Below are 9911 nucleotides of genomic sequence, written 5' to 3'. Positions count from 1 at the left end.
CAAAAAAAAATTATTTTTTAATTTTACAGTTTTTTTAAATTTAAATGATGTGTCCTATTTTCATTGGTTGAGACTAAATCGGTGGGATCCTTATATTTGTTTCTTGATTGCCATCACAAAGTTATTATCATTAATTAACAGCTAAAGAATCTCAATCATCCTTTATTATAAAAGCTAGAGTTGCATGTTTGTCCTAATCACTAGCTTTTTTCCCTCCTAAGCATGTATGTAATCTCAGCCGTTGATTCAAATTCATTGTTAATCTAATCTCAGCCGTTGATTCAAACTCTATTTTCAAACTACTCATTTCCTCTCTCATACAGATATGTCATAATGGTCATGAAAACATAGTTAATGTTAATCAAATCACCATAACTCTTAACGATTACCACCTCCTACCATTATCATCTCCTACCATCATTTTTATGTACAGAAACTCTTAACGATTGCATTCCCATTATCCTCTCCTAACATCATTTTTAGATCAAGACAGTTTAGACTTACCGATGGAAAGTGATCCATTAACTCTTAGCATTGCACTGCTTGAAGGGTACAAATAACACAAAAAAATCTAACCATGTTTCATCTTCTTTCTTGATCTTTTCTTTTTTGTTTCGTATATATTTTTCAACTTGCACTAATTTCTTTGAACCTTTGATCTTTTTCAGCTCCATTAGATCCAAATCCTACATCTGATTTGGACAAGTTTGTTAACAGATTGCGAGTTCAATATAGAACTCTTCGACTTGAGTTTCGTGTAACAGATGTAAGTGTAAGATTACTAATATTGTCTTTTTATAGATGCGACAATTCAAATTAAAAGTTCATTTGATGGATCCATTTTGATGTTTTCGAATTATCTTTTCGTTTTAAGCCTTTATTATAAAAGCTAGAGTTGTCTAGCTAGCATGTTTGCCGTAATCACTAGGTTTTTTCCCTCCTAAGCATGTATCTAATCTCAGCCGTCGATTCAAATTCATTGCTAATCTAATCTCAGCCGTTGATTCTGATAGGACAAACCACAAGTGCACGGTTTATCGAATTAGTAATAAAAGAGAGTATCGTTCCGACAGGGAGTTATGAATTCAATTAACTTTTAATAATGATTAGATGAAAGTTTCAAAGGTTAAAAAGTTTGGATTTTTGATTAAAAGAAAATAATAAAATAAAGGAGAGCCTTGGGATTATTGGTTCATCATAATAACAAGTCTTTCACTAGCCAAAACCTTAACTTATAATTTCATGTTTACACCTAATTTCTAAAGACCGGTTTCCCTTTAGCCCCTCACCTTTCCGACCAAGTCCAGTGAGAGTTTACCTCTAGTAATCAAACCAATTTCGCTGATTTGATTACTAGAAGAAGCTTATAAGGATTGAAACTACCAATGTCTCAAGAATTGCAAAGATTATTTCGCTGCCTTTGCAATTCTTGTCTAAACTCACTTGTTCCAATATCAAAGCTCCGCTTTCGCATTATTAATTGATATTTGAGATGATGGATTAACAATTATCAAACCCTCCACTTTCGTTTCCACTGTTTGATAATGGTTAATTCATGTTAAAATGGTGAATTTAGATTAGAAATTAAGGATACATGAAATTAGGGTTAAAGCTTGGTTCGATTAGGATTATGTCATTAGACTTATCCAACAATCCCAAGACAAGAGCAAGAGAAGTCTACTCACTCATGTTCATCGTAGACATAGAGAAGAAGAGAGAAATAACAATAAAATAAAGGTGAACTTTTATTCAAAGAAACAATTGTCACTTATTATTTCCAAGAACAAAAGATGATTGTTTGTGTTGGGAGGCTACTCTATTTATAGTTTACATTTGACTTAAAATCTAAGCAACTACATGGGCTTTTCGGTAAAACTAAAACAGAGTAGCTTAAGTCCTAAGCAAAAGCAGCAAAAGGGTGTTCTGGGGGGTGGCACGGCCGTGCCACATGTTGGCACAGGCCGTGCCAAGCTTCTGACTTGGGGGTATTATATTTTTGTTCCCGACTCTTCATATTTTTGCTCCGAATCAACTCCAGACTCCTTTCTTTTGCTCCAAGACTCAATCCATCAAATATTTATTCCTGAAATATAAATATATGCAATTGAAGTAAAATAGCTCAAAAAGGAAACAATATTAAAATAAAATAAAATCAAATCTAATTAAAACGAAACTAAATATTATACTAAAACTAGCTAATTATTGACTCATCAGATTCAAACTCTATTTTCAAACTACTCATTTCCTCTCTCATACAGATATGTCATAATGGCCATTGAAAACGTAGTTAATGCTAATCAAATCACCATAACTCTTAACGATTACCACCTCATACCATTATCATCTCCTACCATCATTTTTATGTACATAAACTCTTAACGATTGCATTCTCATTATCCTCTCCTAACATCATTTTTAGATCAAGACAGTTTAGACTTACCGATGGAAAGTGATCCATTAACTCTCTTAGCATTGCACTGCTTGAAGGGTACAAATAACACACAAAAATCTAGCCATGTTTCATCTTCTTTCTTGATCTCTTCTTTTTTGTTTCGTATATATTTTCCAACTTGCACTAATTTCTTTGAATCTTTGATCTTTTTCAGCTCCATTAGATCCAAATCCTATAACTGATGTGGACAAGTTTGTTAACAGATTGCGAGTTCAATATAGAACTCTTCAACTTGAGTTTCGTGTATTTGTCAAAAAAAAAAAAAAACTTGAGTTTCGTGTAACAGATGTAAGTGCAAGATTACTAATGTTGTCTTTTTATAGATGCGACAATTCAAATTAAAAGTTCATTTGATGGATCCATTTTGATGTTTTCGAATTATCTTTTCGTTTTAATGAAATTTATGTTATTGTCTTCCCAATTTAATGTGCTCTCCTTTTGAATTACAATCTAATTTATGGCTGATAGGCTACAATAATATGAGTTATAAAGACTCCATCAAATAGTGATTGTTATTTTAATACTCACATTTACGTGCAAAGATGTCTTTTTAAGGAGACACGTTCATTGTGCAATATAGGACTACTGTCATTATCAACTTTAGTTATATTAGATGACATTCAGCTTATGGTTGTAAAAATGCAATCAATTATGTTGACATGATCCGAACAAATTAAGGAGATATGTTGTAAAGAAAATTCTATACATGTTAATAATTAACTAAAAAACTTCATCTTCCTCATGCAAGTTATTTATTGATTCGCATGACTCATCATCACTTGTGACATGTCCATATCTACCATACTTCAGTAGAGGCCATTCTTGGAAAAATACATTTAATTTTCTGTATGCACCAATTTTCTACCATACTTTTGGGTCATATATTTGAATAAGAATTGCTTTTTAATTTCTTTTATGCAGTTTGCACTAATTGCTCTGCCAATTACTACCTATTGAAAGCATTCATGACTGCAGTGATTATATTAACAAGAAACTTTCTTAGGAAAAATACATTTAATTTGCACTAATTGCTTTTATGGCTGCAATAAATAGGTAGTAATTGCTTTTAATAAGAATTACTTTTAATAGAAAAATTTTCTTCGAATAAGAATTGCTTTTATGCAGTATGCACTAATTGCTCTGCCAATTACTACCTATTGAAATCATTCATGACTGCAATGATGATATTAACAAAAAACTTTCTTAGAAAAATACATTTAATTTGCACTAATTGATTTTATGGCTGCAATAAATAGGAATTACTACCAATAGAATACCATGATCATTCACATTAAAAACACGCGAGTGAATATACCTAGCTATAATTCCTTTACTATTAAAAGCACTAATAATTACATTTAATGGCAATTATCATATCCGTACTATTCGCATATCAGTTGAATCCTAACTAATAATCGACCATATGATTAAATTCTATCAATTTGCAGACAAAAGGATAATTAAAGTGCATTATTGGTTAGTTTTCCTTAAATGCATACAGGTTGACTTGCCTTTTATATGTTCACTCGATCATTATTGGCAGTCCATTTTAAGGCATGCCATGCGCACAAACTTAAATGACATAGAAGGAATTGAAAGTCTGTTTTTATTAGCTAGCATGTTTTCTTCACAGTTACCTCATAAAGACATACCTGTGTCAATCATTATGCATTATTCTAGCATTATACTAATCGAAATTCATTGCTCATTATTGCTAATCGAAATTTGAGGTCGCAGAGCATTACAAATCAATTTGCAATAATTTATTCTATGGCTGCAATGAATAATAATTAGTTCCAATAGAAGACTATGGTCATCGACATTTAAAACTTTCAAATTCAACTTGCCAATTACCTATTTAAATACCACTTAGTTGTGAGAATACACCTATTTAAATACCACTTAGTCCTGTGTTCTCGCATGGTCAGTTGTACGTTGCAATTTCTAGGGTCACTTCAAGACAGGGTTTGAAAATACTAATCGTTGATGGAGATGGAGAGAGTACTGATACGACCTCAAATGTTGTTTATCACGAAGTCTTTCGTAATGTATCTTGATGGTTATTGTTCAAAACTTTTTGTTATGTATGCTACCATTTCATTTTGTTGCTATTGTTGTCTTAGGAGGGAACATATTTTCAAATTGCTATAAAACTTCTATTAACTAAATCTGTTTTACATTATTGCGATTGATTTGATTAACTTTTATGTGGTATGACCCGTGCGGTAGCACGGGTCAAGTGTCTAGTGGAAATAAAAAACTATCATATCTACAATTATGTATACAAATTTCCATCATAGAAAACAACTTTCCTTTTCAAATTAAACTCCACCCATTAACATGTTTCCTTCTTCCACACTAAACAAGAACATAATATTTAAGTAAAACCACGTGTTCCTTGTGCACCGACAAACAATTTTATACTTCTCCGTTCCTTGTGCACTTCACGGTAGGCATGGCAACAAAACCTGTGTTCATGGGTACCGCCCAAACCAACCCCGATTTGACGGGTTTTCCCCGCTTTGACTGGGTTTGGGTATGAGTTTGCGTTTTCCCCGAATTCATAATACGGATACGGGACGGGTAACGGGGATATATTTACCCACCTCGAACCCATACCCAAACCATACCCGAATGTAGAAAGGTCATGTTTTTGTTTTTGTTTAGGGGGTTGATAATGATATGTCATGTTATTTGGTTTGATAACTATCATAATATAAGAACATTCATTGATGGTTAAAGGAGCAACCAAATTATTCAATAAGGAAATGTTAAAATGAGCGCAAATTCTTGGATAATGCATTACAATATTACCAATGAAGCTTAAAAAAACTCTTTTCATTAAAAAAAAATTGATTCACTGCGGGGACGGGGATGAGGCGGGAATACCCAAATCCATTGGGGACGGGGATGAGATTCAATTTCTCATCCTCGTTGGGTATGGATAGAGTAACGGGTAAGTATATGGGAGTAGGGGATGGGGATGGGGAAGGCAAAACCCGTCCCCACCCCGCCCCATTGCCATGCCTACTTCAGTGGTTTACACAGTAATCTCAGCACTAAAAATTCTTCAACTTTTGCCATTCCAAAATCAAATCAACAATGGAATTGATATCAACTTATATATTAGATTAGAATATCCAAAATTTAATTTATAAAAGCTATGAACATAGTACGGTATGGATTCAAAATTTGTTAAAAATACCAAATTAAATTCATTGCAGCAAGAACCTATAGTCTTAGTTCTCTTTCTTTGATTATATAACCTGCAAACTCGTGAGTTTTAATTGAAGAAATGTGGGATATGTCTCTGCATCGTTTAACTCATTGATTGTCTGTTGCTGCTTCTCCAACAAGAATGATATTGACCACCGTAGGTACGTCCTTATTTTCCTTATGTCACAGCTTGGCCATTTTGCCGTCGAGCGGCCACCACTAGGGTGAGAATCTCCCCTGAACGTGCAACAACATTCTGACTTGAATTTTTTTTCATTTATTTTTCTTCTTATTTTATTGTTGTTGGATCAATCAGGTGGATGAAATACTTGGCGTAGAGATAGCTGCAGAATATTTGGCTGCCGAGGATCCAAACTCGTAATAGTTCAATGTTCATATTTCTCAATACAATTAACATGCTTGCAAATGCGCTTTAACGCACAACCAGGACTTCTACACTGTTAGCCTGTGTTTTTTATGTTGGTTTTTCGACCGGAAATTTTGTAGTCGAAACTAAAACTTCATTTTTTGGTTTGTCCAGAAATGACACCATTCGACAGATTGTAAAGAGTCTTGGCATATTTGAAATCATCTGGTTTTCGACATCAAAAATTCAAATTGTTTATGAAGAGGCAAGGTTAAAGGTTGAAGACATGTGGAGTCATGTTGGATTCGTCGAAGATTTGCAGTTTAGGACCGTTATTTTTCAGTTATTTCTTATTATGTGTATATAGAAATTTTTCATAGGAAAATAAGGGTCACAGATCAAATACAAAATTCTTTATGCTCGAACTATCCAAGTTATCGCGAGAAAAGAGTAACAAGACAATATATGTGTAATTTGATGTACCAATTTCATTTATGCAATGCAAATCATTTTCTTTTAATTTCATTACTATCATCTTTAAAGTGTTTGCTTCCTTTTGATTCTGAAAACATTTTTGATCTTGTCAAACAAGGCAGTATCTTAATCCTTTTCATGTAACTCAAGAACACCATGAACACTCAAACATTTTTTGAGAAAACTTTGCATATATGTTCTATGATTTCTAGTTTAATGTAATAAAATTAAAACTAGCACTGGTTTACCAAAAACACATGTAAAAGACGCCGAATATGTGCAGATCGCGTATAAGATCCTAGTTGAATAATTGAAATCATAACAAACAACATATTGCCAACCGTATGAACGACTAAAAAAAAATGTAACGTGAGAGTAATCGATGCAAGATTTTTTTTTGTCCATAATATAATTGATTGTGCACAGTTTTTAACCTTTGTAAACTAAAAAAAAAAATAAAGGAAGTGGTAATCAACAATCAAAGTGTCTTCAAGCAACAACAACAAAACATACCTAAATCTAAGTGTAAAGCAACACCACAAGCATAATCAAAGCAATAAAGATAAGAAATGAAAGATAGGAACAAACACACCAAGATGGTAACCCAGTTCGGTCCAATATGACCTACTCTGGGGGAGAGAGCAGCCCTCCAATCCACTAAGATGAAAGTGATACAAATGAGTTACAAGAGATTAGCTTTAACAGCTCACAAAGAACAAGGCTTAATTTCTACTCACTTTCATGTCACTCACACTCTCAATGAATCCTAAGAGAGAACACAAAAGGAAGCTTTTGATCCTTCCAAAGGTGAAATCTCACTACCCAAGATGTTTACAATGTTTCCCAACTCACAAGAGAACCTCTCTACAAAGACACTCAACCCTAAAGTTACCTCCTTTGTTATACAAGGTTTCTCTCTCAAAGCCACACCCAAAAGAATGAAGAAGAAAGCTTTAAATAGTGTTCAGAAACTCGTAGCATCGTACTACGATGCCTCCCATCGTGCTACGATGGAGTAGGTAATAGTACAGTACTATGCCTTATCCATTCATCATCGTAGTACGATATAATACCATCGCACTACGATTTTTCCAGTCACGAACCAAAAACTGAACACTTACCATCGTACTACGATGACATCCATCGTACTACGATCTTGCCAAAACTCCAGCTTCCAAATTTTGAGTCAATTTTCAACATTTCTCCACCTTGACTCTAAATTGGTGATGATGCTACTTTAACCATCAAACACCATGCTGCTCTCTCCAAAAGGGAATTACTCTTCAACAAACTTGATCAAGTCCAAGCAATGCTTGAACCTTGATCTAGGCAATGACTTGGTAAACACATCCGCCGGATTCTCTTCCGATGCCACTTTCTCCACCACAATCTCTTTTGATTCAATCATGTCTCTAACAAAGTGCAAACGAATGTCAATGTGCTTTGTCCTCTCATGATACACTTGATGATTTGCCAAGTGAATGGCGCTTTGACTATCACAATGTATCTTCACACATTCTTGAGTAATTCCTAACTCACCAATCATCCCTTTCAACCATATGGCCTCTTTCACCCCTTCAACAAGGGCAATGTACTCCGCTTGAGTGGTAGATAATGCCACCACGGATTGTTGATTTGCCTTCCAACTAATAGCCGTGCCATAAAGAGTAAACACAAAACCCGATAGAGATTTTCTTGTGTCCACATTGCCCGCATAGTCCGCATCAACATACCCCTCTAAAGCGTCTTCATCTTGAGCTGCTTTTGTGTATTTCAAACCGCCCTTCAAAGATCCATTCAAGTACCTCAACACCCACTTCAAAGCTTGCCAATGCACAATACCCGGATTTGCCATAAACCGACTCACAATGCTAACCGCATAAGCTAAGTCCGGCCTACTACAAACCATTCCATACATGATGCTTCCAACCCCACTTGCATAGGGAGTACTCTCCATAACTTGCTTCTCATCCTCGGATTGAGGACATTGTTTTATGGACAACTTTGTGTGGTGACCCAAGGGAGTGCTCACGTTTTTAGAGTTTGACATTCTAAAACGCTCCACCACCTTCTTCAAATAACCAAGTTGAGATAAGAAAAGTTCACCTTTGTCACGATCCCTCAAGATATCAATACCAAGGACTCTCTTCGCCGGACCAAGATCTTTCATCTCAAATTCACCATTTAACTTTTCTTTGAGCTTCACAATCTCATCCTTGCTAGAGCTTGCCATCAAGATATCATCCACATATAAAAGAAGATAGAGAATGACTTTCTCATCCCTCTTCAACATGTACACACAAGAATCATACCCGCTTCTCACAAAACCGGTCTTCAAAAGAAACTCATCAAACCGACGATACCATTGCGTAGGGCTTTGCTTCAACCCATACAAAGATTTCTTCAAAAGACATACCTTAGACTTATCCTCCACAAAACCTTCCGGTTGCTCCATGTAGATTGTCTCTTCAAGGTCACCATGTAAGAATGCGGTCTTTACATCCATTTGTTCCAACTCAAGATTGAATTGATTCACAATAGCCATAAGTATCCTTATGGAACAATGTTTCACTACCGGTGAGAAGATCTCATTGTAGTCGATCCCCTCCACTTGAGTGAAACCCTTGGCCACAAGTCTTGCTTTGTACCTCGGACCCTCAACTCCCGGAATACCTTCCTTTTTCTTGAAGACCCACTTGCATCCAACTACCCTTTGGTGTTTAGGTAGCTTCACAAGTCTCCAAGTTTGGTTCTTTTCCAATGAATCCATCTCTTCATTCACCGCCTTCAACCAATACTTGCTTTCCTTGCTCTCAAATGCCTCCTTGAAGTTTCTAGGCTCCGAGTCTTGCACATCTTCAGCCGCATTTAGAGCAAAACACACCAAGTCCGCATAACCATATCTTCTAGGTGCCGTAATGATCCTCCTTTCTCTATCTCTAGCCAAAAGATAATCGGGATCCACTACCGGTTGAGTTCCACTCGTCTCCGATGTTGAAGCTTCATCTTCCACATCATCTTTCTCTTCATTTGGAAGCTCCACCTCAAACTGAGTTTCCTCCACTATTGTTTCCGGTTTCAAAGTCTCTAGGTCTTTACACTTCATCCCCATACGGGTCTCATCAAAGGTAACATCCCTACTAATCAAGACTTTTGATCCTCCACTAGAGTCCAATTTCCACAACTTGTAACCCTTCACACCTTCCGGATAACCAATGAAGACACATTTCAAAGCTCTAGGCTCAAGCTTGTCTTGCTTGATATGCGCATATGCCAAAGCTCCGAAAACCTTCAAAGAGGAGTAATCTGCCGGTTTCCCACTCCATACCTCCATAGGTGTCTTGAAGTCTATTCCCGTTGATGGACATCTATTGATCAAATAAGCAGCCGTTGTCACGGCTT

At 35.6% G+C, this 9911-nt stretch overlaps 1 long non-coding RNA gene across 1 annotated transcript; it reads left to right on the top strand.

The window, feature by feature from the left end:
• The first annotated feature begins 5562 nt into the window (after positions 1-5562).
• On the top strand, positions 5563-6555 carry LOC146926348 (uncharacterized). Its single transcript, XR_015008118.1, has 2 exons — positions 5563-5829; positions 5985-6555. It is a non-coding gene; the product is annotated as an uncharacterized LOC146926348 (long non-coding RNA).
• Positions 6556-9911: the final 3356 nt, after the last annotated feature.

This window comes from Medicago sativa, chromosome 4 (assembly GCF_051527215.1).
Source record: "Medicago sativa cultivar Bolivia chromosome 4, Bolivia_mono, whole genome shotgun sequence".
Classification (NCBI taxonomy): domain Eukaryota; kingdom Viridiplantae; phylum Streptophyta; class Magnoliopsida; order Fabales; family Fabaceae; genus Medicago; species Medicago sativa.
Note: the sequence above shows the minus strand (reverse complement) of the source record. Positions and strands in the feature narration are given on the sequence as shown.